The sequence below is a fragment of the Rhinoraja longicauda genome, chromosome 3 (genome assembly GCF_053455715.1).
Source record: "Rhinoraja longicauda isolate Sanriku21f chromosome 3, sRhiLon1.1, whole genome shotgun sequence".
Taxonomy (NCBI): Eukaryota; Metazoa; Chordata; class Chondrichthyes; order Rajiformes; family Arhynchobatidae; genus Rhinoraja; species Rhinoraja longicauda.
In genome coordinates this window covers 75173202-75193825 of record NC_135955.1, presented here as the reverse complement: position 1 = coordinate 75193825, position 20624 = coordinate 75173202, and the positions used below count along the sequence as shown (strand labels likewise).

The 20624-nt window shown below is 40.7% G+C and overlaps 1 protein-coding gene and 1 long non-coding RNA gene across 7 annotated transcripts in view; one reads left to right on the top strand and one right to left on the bottom strand.

Moving 5' to 3' along the window:
• Positions 1 to 20624, top strand: part of rgmb (repulsive guidance molecule BMP co-receptor b) — a 160122-nt gene that overhangs the window by 84564 nt on the left and 54934 nt on the right. The gene's annotated exons all lie outside the window — the stretch shown is intronic.
• On the bottom strand, positions 1739 to 7321 carry LOC144592444 (uncharacterized). The gene is made up of 3 exons (XR_013547127.1): positions 6984 to 7321; positions 2223 to 2329; positions 1739 to 2110 (listed from the first exon to the last, which is right to left on the bottom strand). It is a non-coding gene; the product is annotated as an uncharacterized LOC144592444 (long non-coding RNA).

Here is a 20624-nt window from a genome sequence, read left to right as displayed (position 1 = left end):
AATATGTTGTAAAACAATTAACTAAATGATTATTTTGCCTGTATTTGTATTTATTTATCTTTATTTTTCCCTTGCATGGAGTTTGGCAAGAAGCTAACAAAGGAATTCAAACTGAACTACAGCTATGGTGCTAATATGCAAGTACAGTTGTTAAGAAAAACAAAGTGTATTTAAAGCATTTGCTTATTTGCAGAGTATCTTTTAAAAACAAGTTAACCACATCTAACAGTACAATTTGTTGCCAAAGGATTTTTATGCTGATACTTAATAAATTTCACAAGTTAGAACATTATCACTTGATGGGGTGGTTTTCACACGTAAGCAAAGATTCTTGTACATCAATTGCCAAAGCAGCCTGAAGCCAAGTATTCAGTGAGGTAAAAAAAATCATAAACATTGCTGAATTGGCAATATATCTTTTTTTTCCACACACATGGAGAAAAATGCTTAGCACGTTGATGGATTAAAATTTTGCATGCATTGGCTTTAGGGGAGCAGTATAATAATTAAATAAATTTATAATTTGACTTGAATTTATTTTTCTGTTTTATACGCTTAATTTGTTTACTGAATGACAATCTTTGAAAAAAGATGTATCAAGAGGTATTTGGTTTGTGATTTTATTCTCCTTCACTTTAATGCAATTAGTTATTCTTTAAAATGAGCTTGACTTTGCTTTACCTGGAAAAATGATGGTTCAGCACCAGATTCGGATGTGTTGCAGGAGCAGGTCAGCAATAAACCGAATGATAGGGGCCCAAATATGATTATGCAATGGGATAATGTCCGAATAGATAGGAGAGATTATGATATAAACAAAGATAAATGGTGGTGGGTAGTATGCAGAACTGTAGAACAATTCCCCCTACTTGTATGGAAGTTGGGGTCTCGTTTGACTTTTCTGAAACATGCTTTTATTCAATAGAGTGGCATTCTCTTCCTTTTCCTGTTTCTACTTCAGACATACCACTTGACTTTGGCTGGTGCAGCCAACTGCAGCCACAAGACTCATCGAGTGCTCCTCATTAGGGGTGATTATCCGAACAGCTTCACAATAAATGAGTGCTGCTCCAAGAATTCAACATATCTCTATGTTTAAACTATATTAAAACTTTGCTTTTCTGGAGTTAACTGTCATGCGCCAATAATCTATCATGTTTTATCCATTTGGCACAGAGAGTCAAGCTGTTACTTTGGATTTTCTGGTTGGCTGTGGTAGTTCGATTGCTGGGAAAAGGGTTTACAAGACTTCATACAGCAGACTTCAAGTTATTTTACATGAATTAACCCACAAATTTTGTTTTTAAGGGATATGTCATACCCAAATAAATAAATTGAAATAGGAATAAAAAACAATAGCATATGCTGCTCGTATGGCCATAGTTGATATCCGATTGTGCATACCACAAAATCACAAATAATTCAGCAGTGATTCAGGGGGAACACAATAGGAAATTATATATTTGTTGTATTGTTGGATGCATCATAATCAAACTCTCTATTTAACATTACTTTCCTTTGTAAATTATGCTTCTTTCATTTATTTTCCCAGATTCATTAAATATATTGAATTGAATTCATTTATTTACTCAGCACTTTGTTCTGAAGTGCTGACGTGCTTTATTTAAAGCCTAGATTTTCAAAGGTGTTGGGGGAGGGGTAGAATGTGGGTGCAATAAAGAGAGAAAGAGGACACTGTTATAAAACAGATCGCTTTTATTCTGTGTTCATAATTAGGATGCAGAGTTACAACAGGGGTGGGAGGAAAACAAAACTTTGAGTCAGCCATAGAGAAACGACATTTTGCAATCTTTGTTTAACACAAAAACATGAAAAGCAAATAGCCGTGCACTGTTTTGTATGGAAATCATCTAGTTTTCTATGGTGGTTCATGAGTAAAATTTGTCACTGCTGAAAGCGTGCTTTGCTAAGAAATGCTAAATCTGAATGTGCTAAGAAAAAGAAATCGACTTGGACGCATCTGCTACCAGTTATGTTATATTGTATTCTCAAAGGTATACTTGGCATCAACATGTGTTCCAGCCAAGCATCAGTTTCATTGCAAAGCCAGTGTGCTCAGGAGAAACACTTTCCTTGCCAGTTCTGCTACCTATCAAATGTAGAAATTTGGCATCAGTAACAGTTTAGGAAAAGGAATAATTTATACCAAATGTTACCTCAGACACATCAATGTAAGTACGAACCAACAAGTTAAAATGTACCTTGTATGGAATCCAGAATGAACAATGTGAATGAATGAATGAACATCCCCATCACTCTGCAGATCATGTTGGGGTATTTTCATAGGACCATCCGATGATATTTTACGCTAGTGAAAATAAATATTATATGATACATGTGTGAACGTCACCAAAACATCTAATGTAAATTAACTAGGACAGAAATAATTCTTTAAACCTCAGTGAAATTTGAGAAATAGCAAAAATACCTGAACCTTAAACAAAATGCTGCACAGTTGCTGTGGTTTTCAGAAAATGTGATTAGAAAATGATTTTTTTTAATACACAGGTGTTTAATCCACAAGTGACAAAAATGTTTTTTTTTGTGCTCAGAAATGTAAATACCATGTTTTTGAGTGGTTTCGAAAGAATAAGTGACTGAGGTGAAGTTATTTTATCAAAAGCAATCATGCTTTTAAACAGTGCAAAGTTGGAAGAGTGAGCACTTAATATCTTGTATTGTTATTGGTTTATTATTGTCATGGGTACTGAGATACATTGTGTCTGTGTGTTTAGTTTAGTTTAGAGATACAGCATGGAAACAGGCCCTTCGCCCCACCGGGTCCATGCCGACCAGTGATCCCCGCATATTAACACTATCCCACACACACTAGGGACAAATTTTACATTTACACCAAGCCAACTAACCTACAAACCTGTACTTCTTTGGAATTGGGAGGAAACCGAAGATCTCAGAGAAAATCCACACGATCATGGGGAGAATGTACAAACTCCGTACAGACAGCAACCATAGTCAGGATCGAACCCAGGTCTCCGGCGCTGCAAGCACTGTAAGGCAGCAACTCTACTGCTGTGCCACCGCACAGTGTTAATCCAAGCAAATCATACATTACATGACTACATCAGATAGTGCAAAAGGGAAAATAAACAGTGCAGAATATGGTGTTACAGCTACAGGGAAAGGGCAGCTTAAAAAGCACAAGAGCTGCAATGAGGTAGATTGGAAGATCGGGAAATTCATCCCTAGTATATGAGAGATCCTTTCAAGTGTATGGTGACAAGTACTTTCAAGCTGGATATCTTTCAATATCTTGTGGAATTAGAAAATTAATCTCTTCATCAAGGCCAAATATCAGAGCTCAGGTGATAATCAGGTATAGACACAAAACTCAGAGGGGGAGGCAGCATTTCTGGAGAGAATGAATGGGTGACGTTTTGGGTCGAGACCCTTGGAGATGCTCAGTTTCTTGCACATTGGTTTGATTGTTTTACAATTTACAATGTGGTGTAGAGGAATTACTCAAGTGATAATATTTGAAGAATGAGGGTCGCCATTCTAGATTATATGGGTGGTCTCTTAGTGACTTCCTTCAGGTAAATCTTTACTTTTAGAAGCAGTCGATCAAAAAAAGGGAGGATAACAGTGACCTCTACAAAACTGGGCAGCGTCAGCACAGGTGAAGTGTCCTTTACATTCTTGCACTCTTCCAGCTTTCTTTCCCCCATCAATGCAATCAGTCTGAAGAAGGGTCCCAACCAAAACGTCTCCTATCTATGTTCTCCATAGATGCTGCCTGACCCGCTGAGTTACCCCCTCATTTTGTGTCTTTTCTTTACATTCTTTTAACTGTATACATTTTAGCATCTTAACAGTTAATTCAGAAATTTTGATTGCATTGTCTCATTGGTACAATCATACCAAGCAAAATGTGAGGAATAACATTATGTTTGGTTTGATTTAGTTCATTAAAGGTGGCGCAGCGGAAGAGTTGTACGGAGTTTGTACGTTCTCCCCGTGACCGCAAGGGTTTTCTCCGAGATCTTCGGTTTCCTCCCACACTCCAAAGGCATAACATTGGGGCAGAAGTCAATACTTGCTCTGCATGGTCAAAGACTAAATTGACTCCCTTCTCCAGTCACAGTGAATCAAATAACTGGGGCACAGACAGCAGCTTAGTAGGCTACAAACCACACCACTCTTGCAAGTATTAATGGTCTAACAGCCTTCCTCATATCGTCTCATCTCTTCCATTACCACTGTGGCTTCAGCCTCCTGCCAACGTATAGACAAAGTATCCCTAATGTGCAATATTCTCAGGCTTCCTCAGCACTCTCAATAATTCAGTGTTTTGTTTATACCCTGCAAGGTATTGTGTGAACAAAGTGTTGAATGAGTCAACCAGTTACCTACTCCTGCTAAATATTAATCAGATCGAAAAATATAAATATATTTTATGTTTTCCACTCTCTAGACAGGTGAGATTGCTGGGAACTGTTGTGGATTTATGCAAGTGTGAGTAAACCACCTCTGCAGCCAAAAGTTGTGGTGTCAAGTTTTACTCCATTTTTTTTATTAGATGCTATGGTTAGCTAAGCTATTGGCCTATTTCATAAATAGTTGTATTGAGTGTATTTTGCTCTTGAAATCCTCCCTTACTAATTAAAGAGTAAGGTGTGGTTAGAAACCTAGTTCAAACAGAGCAGTTGGGTTCAATGCTTTTGATTATAGTTATTTACAAGCAAAAGTTGGCAATTCACGATGTATAGCTCATCTCATGTTGATTTAACCACAGTTCTTAAACAATCATTAACTTTATTAAGCAGTAATTTCACACGGGTTTAAGGTGTAAAGGGGTTGGATTTGTTTTGTTCAGCAAAGTGTAGGATTTATTTTTCAAACACAAGCAAATGATTTCTGATTTTTAAACGTCGGGATTAAACCTAACCTAAATTGACAATAATACTGAGCCATTGATTAAACTAGCAAATAACAAACTTGGTTTGAAGACAAGAACTTGGAGTCATAGATTCTTGTAGCACGGAAACAAGCCTCTCAGCCCAACCGTGTAGGAACTGCAGAAGCTGATTTACACCGTAGACACAAAATACTGGAACAATTCAACGTGACAGGCAGCATCTATGGATAGAAGGCATACTTCTAGACAGAGATGCTGCCTGTCCCACTGAGGTACTCCAGCATTTTTTGTCTATCCTCCGCCCAATTTATACATGCTGACCAAAATGCCCCATCTAAGCTAGTCCCATTTGCCCACATTTGGCCCACATTCCTCTAAACAGGGGAGGGTGGGGGGAGGAGGGGGTGGAGGGAGGGGGTGAATGGAGGGGTTAGGAGAGGGGGAGGGAGGAGTAGGGGGAGGGGAGAGGGGAGGGGGAGTAGGGGGGAGAGGGGAGGGAAGAAGGGAGGGGAGGGGAGAGTGGGGGGGATGGGAGAGTGGGGGAGGGGGAGGAGGGAGTGGGGGAGGAGGGAGTGGGGGAGGAGAGGGTGCTGCACCAATGCAGGAGCGGCAACCCAAGGGGGGGAGGGGAGGAGGGAGAGGGGGGGAGGGAGCGGAGGGAGGGAGGGGGAGGAGGGAGAGGGGAGGAGGGAGAGGGGGGGGAGGGAGAGGGGGGGAGGGAGCGGAGGGAGGGAGAGGGAAGGGGGGAGTCGGGGAGGAGAGGGTGCTGCACCAATGCAGGTTTGGGCCCAACGGGTCCACTTGGTCTAGTCATTAAAATAAAATTCTCTAAACTTTGTGCAGCTTCCTGAAGTAAGTTGCAACTTCCTAGTTTTGGCTAAGTCTAACTGAAAACAGTGAAAGGCTGTATGGAGACTTTAATCCCCCTTATGTGTGATGGGCCTGGGATCAGCCAGTGTGAAGGAACACTGCAATTGCTATGGCAGCCTGCCAGTATGTAACCTGAGCATGCTGGGCCCTGTGTGGGAAACCCTTAGGGAACAACCAGTTGGTAATTTTTATTGTGCTGATCACACGTTAAAAGTGATATTAACGAAAATCTGCAAGAGTGTGCAATGTACTTCATGGAATGTGCTGGTGTAACCAAGTGAGAACAGTTAGGGATTGGGCAGGGCCTAAAGAGTTTGCATAATAATTTCTTCTCAGAAATCCTGTGGGTAAGTTGAACTGCAAACTTTGGGGAAGGTTTTGTGAGCTTGTTAAGTCAGCGCAGTCCATTTCTTATTTATAATCTTAAGATTCCCAAATGAATACTGCACCATGTTAATTACAATGAGGGCCAGTGCAGCTACTTTGGAGGACCAGTGCCGGCTCTCTGGAGGGCCAGTGCCGAGAGGAGGGCCAGTGCCGGCTCTGGAGGGTCAGTGCCGTCCCTCTGGAGGGCCAGTGCCGTCCCTCTGGAGGGCCAGTGCCGAGACTGGAGGGCCAGTGCCGTACCTCTGGAGGGCCAGTGCCAAGACTGGAGGGCCAGTGCCAACCCTCTAGAGGGCCAGTGCTAGCCGTCTGGAGGGCCAGTGCCGTCCCTCTGGAGGTCCAGTGCCGAGACTGGAGGGCCAGTGCCAGCCCTCTAGAGGGCCAGTGCTAGCCGTCTGGAGGGCTGGTGCCGCTCCTCTGGAGGGCCAGTGCCGAGACTGGAGGGCCAGTGCTAGCCGTCTGGAGGGCTGGTGCCGCTCCTCTGGAGAGCCAGTGCCGGGTCTCTGGAGGGCCAGTGCCAGTTGTCTGGAGAGAACATGCTGGTTCTCTGTGCCCCCTTCATGTTCCATGTGCTGCTTCTTCAAGGAAACATTTTTTTTTAAACACTATAAATTAGGGTAGTGGCATGTATTAAACCTATGGATAGATGCCAATGTTAATAGGGTAGCGGCAGTACAATGCTTAAAAAATGTAAGCTCAAATGTCAGTTTAGATGGGAATGTGATGAAATGCAGAGAGAGTGGTGCATAATACAGTTGCAGAAAAGATGTAAAAGGGCAGGTTACGGTGTCTGTAATGGTATGAGCATCATGTGGGAGTGCACAGTACTCACCTTCCTCCATTTAACAAAGTCATTAAAGCTCCTGCAACACTGAACCCAGCAGCAGCCACAATCTCCTTGGTTTCATCAGATGCCTCCGTCCTCCCATTGGGGATACGATGTCCCTGCAGATCCTTGCGAATTCCCAGAATGACATCTTGTGAAAGGTCGCTGAATCGAGACGCAGCACTTGTGCGTGCAGTTCATTATCCGGCTCCTTTGTGTTGCACAGCCTCTTCCAGCATCTATCAAATGTCATGCCTGGTGCGCTCATTTGAAAAGAGGAGCTAAAATTGAATTGTGCACATTGTCATCACACCTGCTCAGTCCAAGTTGTTAGTAAACCTCAAACTAATGGTTAGCGATGTAGCTGTATCAAAACAGCACAAAGAAAATGGCTATCTACAATTCGGGGTCTACCACTCAGAGCTGGTGTCTCATATTCACCCCATTCTCAGCATATCGGGAAGTTAAAATTCAACCTATATACTGAAATTAGGCATCGATCTGCTGTCCTTCAGTGACAGTGAGAAAATTAAAGAAAATACAATAGGTATTTCAAATATTGTATTTTAAATGTTTAAATACAATAGGTATTTAGATAAGTTCTACAAACACATGCCTTCCCCTCCCCTTTCTCTCCAATGCCCCCCTCCCTCTTTATTTTCCGCCCCACTCCTATTCTCCCCCTGACCTTGGCTGACCTTGCACCAGTTTCTCTCCCCCCCCCCCCCTCTCCTCCACTAAGTCCGATAACTAGCTTCACATTTTACAATTCTGCATCCCTCTTGGGCTGATCCCTGCCTCTCAGGGGACCTCCTCACCTGCGGTCATCTTTTGCCAGCCTTGCTTTGTCCTGTCTTTTTTAGCTTCCAGTTCCCCCTCCCCCCTCCCCGCCCCTACAATCAGTCTGAAGAAGGTTCCTGACCCGAAGCATCACCTATCCATTTTCTCCAGAGATGCTGCCTGGCCCACTGAGTTACTCCAGTATTTTGTGTATATCTAAGGAAAATATGTTATATTTATTTTGGAAATCTTACTTAAATACCATGGAATTGACAGTGTAGAAGTAGGCTATTCGGCTCAGCAGGTCTGTGTCAGTGTTAAACATCACTCAATCTTTTAACTGAAAATCAGAAAAACAGCAGAAAATCTGAAATAATAACATAATATGCTGAGAATACTCTTCATTGTTGAGCTAAAACATTAACTGTATTTGTTTAACCACAATGGTGCCTGACCTGCTGAGTATTCTCAGCACTTTCTGACTTTATTTCATGAATATTTACATTCATACAGGAGTACCCTAACCTTACACCACTTCATTCAGTATGATCCCTGTCCTTCTCTTTACTGTTAGCATCAGATAAATGAGATGTAACTGAATTCCAGCTCAATGTCTTTGTCATTCTTGAAATGACGTTCTATGCATCAAACGTTCAAAGGCAACCCACCTGCGTCTTTCCCTCTCTTTCTGTAACATCTAGCCCTCAACATTTTCCCCTCGCTGGTTCATCCGAGAAACAATATATCTGAATGGGATTTAAAACTCTATATTATTGCTCCAATGCATTTGTACACCATAATTGGAGGACTTAAAAAATATTCTGGTGACACATACTTCCTCAGAAGACGAAGAAAATTCAACATGTCTAAAATGACTCTTACCAGTTCCACAAATGCATCATAGAAAGCATCTTATCAGGCAACATCACAGCTTGGTATGGCAATTGTCAATGACTTGCCCAACCTCCTCCCTGTTCCATCGAACAAAAGGTCCAGAAGCTTGAAAGCTTGCACCACCAGTCTCAGGAAGAGCTGCTTTCCTTCTGTTATCAAGCTTCTGAACAGTCCTTCCCTTAGCTAGGCTACTGTCCGATTCTCCTTTACCTAATTGCAGACTTTGGAATTTATTGAGCACAATGCTGAGAATTATATTCTGCACTCTGTATTTTCCCCTTTGCTCTACCTATCGTACATGAATTATCTGAATAGATGTATTGTATTATCTGAACGGACTGGACAGCATGCAAAACAAAGCCTTTCACTGTACCTCTGTCCACATGACAATAATAAACCTAAATGTAAACCAACTGTTTTGCAGAGAGTTGTGAATGTAGCCCCAGTCCATCACACAAGCAATGCAAGTTGTTTTATCCCCACTTTTTCTGTAGCTATAACACTCTATTTTGCACTTTGGTTCCTTTTGCTTTTACACCACCTGTGGAACTCATTAATGGTATGATTGTATTTGGGTATGGTATGCTTTGCCTGGGTAGCACGCCTGGATATCTTGGCACACGTTGCAATAATAAGCCAAATACCAAGTATTCAACAATCCCTGACAATCTCCAATTTCTTGAATCTGACATTTCCAGCATTTGTGTTTATTTGTAACCACTTATGCTAATTATAGATTTTGTTTTCCACTCCCTATTTACATCTTTCCCCAGAAACATTTTTTAATTAATCACAAACCTTTACCACTCTTTCAGCTGTCATCGCCACAACTTGCCAATCACAAACCTTCTCTTTTTCTCTTTCCCTTCCCCCATTTTCTTCATCGCTGAAAACTTTCTTCATCTCTGACTGTCCCTAGTCGTAGAAACATCAACTCCGCTTCTCTCTCCATGAAAGCTTCCCAACTAGTTGGGTATTTCCAGCATTTTTCTATTTTAATTTCAAATGTCCAACACCTGCAGTATTTTGCATTTAGATCATGGGTCAGACTCTTACTTGAAATTTTGATTTTTAGTTAAAAAATGAGGGGATATATAGATTGTGAAAGGAAAAGGCAATAGTGCCAACAAATGAAGTCGTTAATATCCAGTGACGATCAGCCAGAGACAGAATATGTAACATTGGATGACTGTAAGGAAAAATAAAGATTAAAATCAAAGGCTCGTCATGTGAATGTATTTATAATACGTTCGAGGAATTAATGGCACAAACAGCTATAAATGGTTCAATATAATCATTGTTGCCATTGACGTGGGTGCATGATGACCAAATGGTATTGAAAATCAAACCCTATGAAAGTTGTGAATCTATATATACCTATGATCAATGTAGTTTCAGAATGTACTACATTTTACCTTTCCCTATATTTTGGGAATGAGGTGAGGTGGAGTTTGGGGAAGCCAGCATTTAGAGCATTAAGGTGTCTGCAATATTTTTCTTAGAGATGTTTTAATACAATAATGCATAATATTTTTTGTCTTAAGTCTCTGTCATTTCAGTTTGCCTAAATCTTAACATTAATCAATGGCAGTTTTTATTGCTCTAATAAACATGGAAAATGCAAGAAACACTTAGCATCTAAGAAAAGAAAAACAGAGTTAATGTTTCAGACCAAAGCTTCTTTGTCAGAGTTGCAAGGTTCTGAAAAAGGGTCCTCAAACCCAAAACATTAACTCTGTTTCTCTTTCCACAGATGCTGCCTGATCCACGGGTTATTTCCTGCAAGTTCACCACGCTTTAGCACGGTAGAAATTGTCGGTGATAAATCTTTACGGCAAATTGAAATGAAAAATATAGTTGCTGAAGAGACAAATATAATGCATTAATATTTTAAGAACGTAACAAATGGATATGGTCCATTTGACCCCTTAAAACTTGTTTTAATATTCAATAAGATTATACTTGATACTTTACCTCCGCACCATTGAACTGTGTTAACTTCATGCCCCTCAATTCTCTTAACATTTAAAATATCTATTTTTTTCTTGACAGCTCTATTTAGTCGGGAATTTCACAATTTCTTTAAATCTGTCCTGAATGGCCAAATATTTATTTTGAAACTGTGACCCCCCGTACTCTCTCTCCAGGACAAAAGTCATTCTTGAATGGAAGATAGACACAAAATGCTAGAGTAACTCAGTCGGTCAGGCAGCATCTCTGGAGATAAGGAATAGATGATGTTTTGGGCTGAGACCCTTCTTCCGAATCTGTCTTGTTGTGTCCCATGAGAATTTTATAGGGTTCAATGAGATCATCTTTCATTCTTCTAAACTCTGCAGAGAATGGGCCCAGTCTACTTAAACTCACTTCAAAAAACAATCACCCCATCCCAGGAAGGTCTGTGCAGATGTGTGCATTCATGGGAGGCTGATTGGGAGACTCCAAGCATTCATATTTTTTTTTACTTCCACCGACAGTTTCAATTTATTCAGTTAAATTATTCCCAGCCACCTCTTGAAAGCAAATCTAAAACGTCTGTGCACTCATTAGTTTCTAAACCTGAACAAATGCCTTCTCTCCCTCATGAACAACATCTCAACACCGAAGATGACCACTTTCTATTTGTTATTTGCAGGCAGAGTAGGTGCACATTAAGTGCTACTGGTTATATTTATTAATGATCTGACATCGATTAACACAAGGTTAATAACATATTCTGATTTCTGTTTCTGTTTTTAAAGTGAGTGTTTTTCTGTTGTTAGTTGGATTACACCTATTTTGTCGATAGATTTGGAATGTCACAGAGATGGAAACAGTAGGATCAATACATCACAATAAACCAAGGATATTGGTATTGGTTTATTTTTGCCACGTGTACCTGGTTACAATGAAAAGCTTTTGTTTGCGTGCTACTTAATCAAATTAAATCACACTATGCATGAGTACAATCATGCCATACACAAATGCAAAAGTTAGAGCGAAGAAAACCATACAGAGTGCAGAATATAGTTCTCAACATTGTAGCGTATCTGTTCCAGAGAAAAAGTTCAATGTCCGCATTGAGGTAGGTTGGACGATTGGGACAATACCCTAGCTAAAGGGAGGACTGTTCAGTATTTGATAACTGGGGGAAAGAATCTGCTACAAATATGGTGGTATGCTCGGTCGAGCTTCTGTATCTTCTGCCTGAGGGGAGAGGGGAATGACCGGGGTTAAAAATTTCCTGAATTATATTGGCTGTATTCCAGAAGCGTCATGAAATGTAGATGGAGATCATGGTGAAAGGCTGGTGTGTGTGATGAACTGGGCAACATCCACAACTCTCTGAATGCTCTCCCTGGAGAGCATTCATGTTCTCCGGGGATGCTGCCTGACCCTCTGAGTTTCTTCAGCACCTTATGTCTTTGTATCACACTCTGAAATTTCTTGGCGTCTTGGGCAGAGATGTTCCCAAACCAAGCTGTTTTGCAATCCAATAGCATGGTTTCCACGGTGCAGCTATATGTTGGGAAAATAAACAAATGTCGCAACACCATTTGATATCTTTTATTTGATTTTTAGTTGAATATTGTGTATATTTAAATCAGTGATACAAAGATCAATGATACAGCCAGAGAACCCCATTACCTCTAGGTTCAAGATTATCTTCTTCCCATCGGCCATCTTCTTGAAGCACCATGTACAACCCTAACTATAACCCTATCTCAACCACTTCAACCCTACCATGCCACAACAGACTTTGCATGGCCAAGTTACTCTTTGTGCATTTGTTTTTGCACTATCATGGTCTAGTTTACTTAGAATAATTATTAATTTATGGTAGAGAATAAATAAGAATTTCATTGTTCTGGTTCATCCAAGATCATCCAAGTATGGTGAGACCACCCCTGGAGTATTGTGTACAGTTTTGGTCTCCTAATTTGAGGAAGGACATTCTTGCCATTGTAGGTTCACGAGGTTAATTCCCAGGATGGCAGGACAGACTTATGATGAAAGAATGGATCGACTAGGATTATAATCACTGGAATTTAGAAGGATGAGAGGGGATCTTCTAGAAACATATAATATTCTTAAGGGATTGACAGGCTAGATGCAGGAAAAATATTCCAGATGTTGGAGGAGTCCAGAACCAGTTGTAAGAATAAGGGGTAGGCCATTTAGGACTGAGATGAGGAAAAAGATTTTCACCCAGAGAGTTGTGAATCTGTGCAATTCTCTGCCACAGAAGGCAGTGGAGGCCACTTCACTGGATGTTTTCAAGAGAGAGTTAGCTATAGATCTTAGGGCTAACGGAATCAAGGGATATGGGGCGAAAACAGGAACTGAGATGATCAGCCATGATCACATTGAATGGTGGTGCTGACCCAAAGGGCCAAATGGCCTACTTCTGCACCTATTTTCTATGTTTCTACATCCAGCATGTGACAAATAAACCATCTTGATATCGATCATGACACCAAAATATTTATCATCATAAATTGCAGATTATTTGCTCATTTGGGTTTTGGTTTATTAATATCACCTGTACAGTGAAAAAAAATTGTTTGTGTTCTGTCCAATCAAATCAGATAATATTATGCATGACTACAATCAAGCCAAACTCAAGTACAAAAGATGGAACAAAGAAAAAGATACTGAGTGCAGAATATCATTTTCAGCAGTGAGGAACCGTTCCAGAAAGAAAATGTCCGATGTTCTCAATGAAGTAGATTGGAGGATTGGGACTATACCATAGCTTATGGAAGGATTATTCAAAGGTCTGATAACAGAGGTGAATAAGCTGTTCTTGAATTGGTGATGTGTGCTTTCAAGTTTCTGTATCATTGGGAATGGGGAGAGAAGTGACTGGGGTGAGAAAGGTCGTTAATTATAGAGGCTGCTTTCCTGAGGTAGCATGAAGTATAGATGGAGCCAATGGTGGACAGTTTGGACTGTGTGATGGACTGAGCTACATCCACAACTCTGTGCTATTTCTTGCGGTCTTGGGCAGAGCCGTTCCCAAATCAGGCTGTGGTGCAACCCAACACTGCTTTCCATGGTGCATCTGCAAAGGTTTGCAACAGTCGTTAGCGACATGCCAAATTTCCTTAGTTTCCTGAAGAAATCGATACATTAGTGTGCTGTCTTGGCTGTCACTACATTGTGGTTGGTCCACGGCAGATTGTTGTAATATTTATACCAAAGAACTTGAGGTTCTCTACCATTTCCACTTCGGCACCACTGATGCTGATTGGAACCTGCACTCCCCCATGCTTCCTGAAATTGATAACTAGCTCCTGCATCTTGCTGACATTGAAGGAATGGCTGTTGGCCTGACATTGTGATACCAAACGCTCTCTCTCTATCCTGTACTCTATATTATTATTGTTCGTGATTCGGTCCGCCACAGTGGTGCCATCTGCAAATTTGTAGATGGACTTAAAGCAGAATTTGGTTGCATAGTTGCGAGTGTATAGGGAGTATAGTAGGGTACTGGGAATGCAATCTTGCAGGGCACTGGTGTTGAGAATTATTGTGGAAGATATGTTGTCGCCTATGCTCACTGATTGTGGTCTATTAGGACGTCAAGGATCCAGTTGCAGTGGGAGCTGCTGAGTCCCAGGTCTAAGAGTATGGAGGTGAGTTTGGATGGGATTATGATGTTGAAGGTGGAGCTATAGTCGATAAATAGGAGCTTGACACAGGTGTCCTTGTTGTTTAGGTGTTCCAGAGATTAGTTTGTGGCCATGGAGATGGCACCTACTTAGAACCTGTTGTGACAGTAGGCAAACTGTAGGAGATCAAGGCTGTCTGGGAAGCTGGAGTTTGTTTATGTGTTAGAAGCAAAATTGGGCTATTTGGTCCATCAAGTCTACTCCACCATTCAATCATGGTTAATCGATCTATCTTTCCCTCTTAACCCCATTCTCCTGCTTTCTCTCCATAGCCCCTGACAACTATACTAATCAAGAATCTATCTATCTCTGCCGTAAAAATATCCATTGACTTGGCCTCCACTGCCTTCTGTGGCAATGAATTTGTCAGATTCACCACCCTCTGAGTGAAGAAATTTCTTCTCAGCTTCCTAAAGGAACGTCCTTTAATTCTGAGACCTCTGGTCCTAGATTCTTCCACTAGTGGAAATATCTTCTCCACATTCACTCTATCCAGGCCTTTCACTATTTGGTAAGTTTCATTGAGGTCCCCCTCATCCTTTTAAACTCCAGTGAGTAGAGGCCCAGTGCGATCAAATACTCATCAAATGTTAACCTACTCATTTCTGGGATCAACCTTGTAAACCTTCTCTGGACCCCTCTCCAGAGCCAGCACATCCTTCCTCAGATATGGGGCCCAAAATTGCTCACAATACTCCAAATGCGGTCTGACCAGCATCTTATAGAGCCACCAGCATTACATTCCTGTTTTTGTTTTCTTGCACTCTTGAAATAAATTGTGTTTGCCTTCCTCACTACCAATTCGACTTGCAAATTAACTTTTTTGGAATCCTGCACCAGTCTCTCGATGCATTTCATGATGGTGCGTATCAGAGTCACCTTAGGCAGTAGGGTACGTTACCTTTACTTTTCTTTGGCATTGGAATGATCATTATTATATTGGTGTCTGTGATCTTGCAATGTCCAAATTAGCTGCAGTGTTTTCTTAGTAACAACAATGAGTACACTTCAAAAATGGCCATAAATGCTTTGAAATTTCCTTCTCAAAGGAACTGTGAAAGAATTATGTTGGTGGATTTTCTTTCCCTTCTATTTACCCTCGTATATGCAATCTCTGGACTATGTGCATCGAAGGTTCAGTAATACAATTGTACTAATCCTGCTCCTAAAAAAACTTAATTATTCTGCTGTATTAAGAATTAAGAGACTCGAACTGCTGACCTCAAACTGCTGACACATTTAGCGCCTTAGCAGTAGTTCAGTCATCCGGAAAATGATCAAACACTGATATGCAAATGTTTAGCTCCAACATCACTGACCGATTACACCTATTGCATGCACCAATGCAATACAATATCAGAGCCAATTTCCAACAATGAGTCACAAAATGATGGTTAACAAAGTGTGTTAATTGCAAATCAATCAATTTATTCCCCAAATTAAAGTAAACCAGAGTTTTTCCAATTGAAACCTTGCAATTATTAAAATATCATCTCAATTATAAGATGAATCATTATGTTTTGGAGGTTAAAAGAAATTCTGCTCTGCACTCCTCTCTCCATATCCATGCCCGTATAGCCAGCCCTATCATCATCTTTAAATTTGCTGAAGTTACCACCATTGTTGGACAAATAACAGGTAACCTTGAGTAAGTGCAGGAGGTAGATTGTTGTTCTGGCACCATTGAATCAGATTATCATTCTTCCTCTGAATGTTGGCAAGACCAAGGAGCTGATTGTTGGCTTCAGCAAGGAAATGTCAAAATATCATGAACCTGTCTTCGTCAATGGGATGGCAGTGGAGAGAGTAAGCAGCTCAAGTTCCTGTGCAGATCTTTGAAGATCTGTCCTGGGACCAGCACTGATGCACTCACAAAAGAAAGCTCATTAACACCTCTACTTTCTTAGAAGATTGAGGTGATATGGTATGTTGTCAAATACTCCTGAATTTCTACAGGTGTGCAGTGGAGGGCATACTGACTGGTTGCATCACGGCCTGTTTCTGTGACTCAAATGCCCATGAACGAAGGAGGGTTCAGGGAGTTGTAGACATTATCTGGTTCCTCATGGGTTCTAAAATCCCCATCCATTGAAGTGACATATAGGAGGAGCTCCCTCAAAAAGACAGTCAACATCATCAAAGACCAATATCATCCTGGCTAAGCCCTCATCCCATTGCTACCATTGAGACAAAGGTACAAAAGCCTGAAAACTGTGACCACCTTTTTCAAGAACACCTTCTCAGCAACCATCAGGCTCATGAACAATGCACAACACTGACCACCAGCTCGGCCACAATGATTGTCTATGGACTGTGGTTGCACTACAAACATTGGTTTTGCGCTATTATGGTTACCAAGTGGTATTCTTCTTATTTAATTGTATTATTGATTATGAATACATGCTAGATTTATTTGTGTATTTTTACATTAAGGGGCCTGTTAAACTGTAAAGAGTAAAAATGTCATTGTTTTGTTGCCAGTACATATGACAATTAAATGTTCTTGGTACTCTTGAAATTCAAAGGAATGTTCTTAAATCAAAATTACTTCATCATTTGCTTCTTTTAGTTTAGAAATACAGGGTGGAAACAGGCCCCCTTCGGCACACCGAGTCCGCACCAACCAGCAATCCCCGCACATTAACACTACCCTACACACACTAGGGCCAATTTTTACATTTTGCACCAAGCCAATTAACCTACAAATCTGTACGTCTTTGGAGTGTGGGAAGAAACCGAAGATCGTGGAGAAAACCCACGTAGGTCATGGGGAGAATGTACAAACTCCGTACAGACAGTACCCATAGTCAGGATCGAACCCTTAAATGAGGTACAAATTATTTTTACACTAAATTAATGCTTCCCAGAGTTTACCTGCCTAGCGTTGCTAAATAATACATGTTCAAGGATTTATTGTCCACATTTGTCTCTATGCAGCAATAACTTAAACTTTACAATATGTCTTTCGGATAATTATAACAAGATAGACATTTGAAGTGACATCAAAGAACCAGATGTTTAGTGTGTTTTATCACTTTGTGATCTTCTGTTTAATTACGTCATTTACTTAACAATAACATCTTCCCACAAAACTTCCTTTTGTGGTTTTTGATTTAGCAGTCAACAAAAGCAGCATACTTAGCGCTTGCGGCCACCATGAGATTGACTTCAGGGGCTAGTTAGTGGAAATATTAAACTAACTTGCTTGCAAGTCTCAGTTTTAAAAAACCATACTGAATGATCTTACTACTGACGGCTTGATAGTTGGGAGTAATAGTAAACTAAATTGATATAATTAGTCTGTTTTACTTTAATTCATATAAGGCCAACTATAAAACTTTGCATGCTGTTAATTATAAAAATATAAAATCTATTAATAAAAAATTCTCATTATTCCGTGACAATTATCGGCCAATACAGATTTTGATATGCCAGCATATTTGTTCCTCTAATTTCTGTTGGTTGTTGGGGGGGCCTATAGTAGAGTTCTCATTTTAATCCCTTTCTCAGAGAAGGCAAATTTCATTAATAACATCTTCCACCAGGGAATGGTATTAGTAATATTAAAATACTTTAAACAGCGTTTAAAATGTTTTGATCCAGTACTTCTGTACAAATGTTTTGATCCAGATCAGATGAGATGTGTTTATTGTCATATACACCAGGGTGCAATGGAATTCCTTGTTCACATGAAGCTCACAGAGTAGTTTCCTACGGTATTGGTCACTGCAGCAATAAATAGAACAACATGTGCAATTCAGCAAAGCAGTGCAAGATTGTTGCACAAATCTGAGTAGTGCAAAATAATATAAAGTGCAGTAACAGATTAATTGAATAAGGTAGAGTTAACTGTGAGAGTAACAGTACTCACAGTTCTGTTGGCAGCACCTCTGGGAATGAGATGTGAAAAAAGTGATTGGTTCAGGAATTAGATAAGAGTGGCAAAGAAGCTTTTTTAAGTCTGGACATCTGAACTATAAAGCTCTTGCATTTTCTCCCAGAAAATAGATAAGGGAATGACCTGGTTGTCTGACATCCTTGACAATACTTCCACACTTCATGGTGCCACACACTGTGAAGATCGACTGGATGAAATGAAGTGCTGAGCCAGTAATGGACTGGGCTGCTATCGGTTCACACCCTCTGAAGGCTTGGATGGTCAGGAACAGAGCAGTTGCTACACTGGGCTGAGATGCAACCCGTAATGCACCTGTAGAGGTTCAAGAGAATCCTTGTGGACATTCCGAATCTTCTCAGAATGTCAATTCGCCAATGCACCTTCTTGATCACTGCACCAGAATGAAGGGACAATAGACAATAGGTAATAGGTGCAGGAGTAGGCCATTCGGCCCTTCGAGCCAGCACCGCCATTCAATGTGATCATGGCTGATCATTCTCAATCAGTACCCCGTTCCTGCTTTCTCCCCATACCCCCTGACTCCGCTATCCTTAAGAGCTCTATCTAGCTCTCTCTTGAATGCATTCAGAGAATTGGCCTCCACTGCCCTCTGAGGCAGAGAATTCCACAGATTCACAACTCTCTGACTAAAAAAGTTTTTCCTCATCTCTGTTCTAAATGGCCTACCCCTTATTCTTAAACTGTGGCCCCTGGTTCTGGACTCCCCCAACATTGGGAACATGTTTCCTGCCTCTAACGTGTCCAACCCCTTAATAATCTTATACGTTTCGATAAGATCCCCTCTCATCCTTCTAAATTCCAGTGTATACAAGCCTAGTCGCTCCAGTCTTTCAACATATAATAGTCCCGCCATTAGGTCCTGATTAGGCTGCTGCTGATTTGGATGTCTAGGAACTTGAAGTTATCGAACATCTCTGCAACAGCACCGTTGATGAGGACAGGGTTGTGTTCACCTCTTTGCTTCCTTAGATCAACAACCAATTCTTTTGCCTTGCTGATGTTAAAGGCCAGGTCATTGTATTGACACCATGTTCTCAATCGTAAACTATTTTATGCACATGCAGTGGACACTAATGACAGAAATGGGTGTTATTGTGATATCTATACGACTACTTTGATAACTCCAATTGAAGATGAAGGGAGAAAACAGCCAAGCAGACGAACTCTCCATAACCGCATGGAAACTCTAAATGTGTTGGCCTGAAAATTAGCCAACAAGATAGTAAGGTTATATGTCACTGAACGTACCATAGGAAGAATATAAATATTATCTTGTGTCAAGGCTTGTATTCACTGGAGTTTAGAAGGATGAGAGGGGATCTGATAGAGACATATAAAATTATAAAAGGGCTGGACAAGCTAGATGCAGGAAAAAATGTTCCCAATGTTGGGGGAGTCCAGAACCAGGGGCCACAGTCTTAGAATAAAGGGAAGGCCATTTAAAACTGAGGTGAGAAGGAACTTTTTCACCCAGAGAGTTGTGAATTTGTGGAAATCTCTGCCACAGAGGGCAGTGGAGGCCAAATCACTGGATGAATTTAAGAGAGAGTTAGATAGAGCTCTGGGGGAAGTGGAATCAAGGGATATGGGGAGAAGTTGGGCACAGGTTACTGCTTGTGGATGATCAGCCATAAGATCACAATGAATGGCTCGAAGGGCCGAATGGCCTCCTCCTGCACCTATTTTTTATGTTTCTAAGTCATAAATATAGGACAAAACTCCTTTACACTAGCCCATTGATTTAATTATTTTCTGCCATCCTTGGATCTTAGGTTCATGGGATGTTAAGAGTTTAAAATTTTAAAAACAATTATAAATGTTTCATTCGCAATATATATTTACGTCCTGTGGACAGAAACTATTTTGCTGAAGTATCAGACCAATACTATCATAGATCATGAACATACTTTGAAGACATGTTGGGTTGTGACCAGAATCCACTGGAACTTGAAAATGAGGCAAAGAAAAATGTCTTTTATGGTGGTTTCCCTGTGATGAATTTCAATCAAGTAGTAAATATAAAATGTGCTGCACAGATGATCAAGTTCCACCCGATTGAGATAACTGGGAAAATCGACTGCAGTTTTACCCTGTTTTGTTTCAGCACATAATGGAGATCAGTTAGTAAAAGGCATAGAATGAGCTAATTATGAAAGTTTTGAAAACGATTACCACGGACGGCTGGCCAAGGACGTGAATAGTGCAGAAATGAATTATGGATAATGGTAAACGCTCTGAAGATTTCAAGGAAAGAATGAATAAACGGTGAGTGACAAACTTGACATGGAGTAGGATGTGGAATGTTGTTGCAACGTGGGTGGTGAGGAAGGACCAGCAGTATGGGCTTGGAGAATGAATAAGAATGTAAGGAAATATTGAGGGAACATTGGCAGAAATACA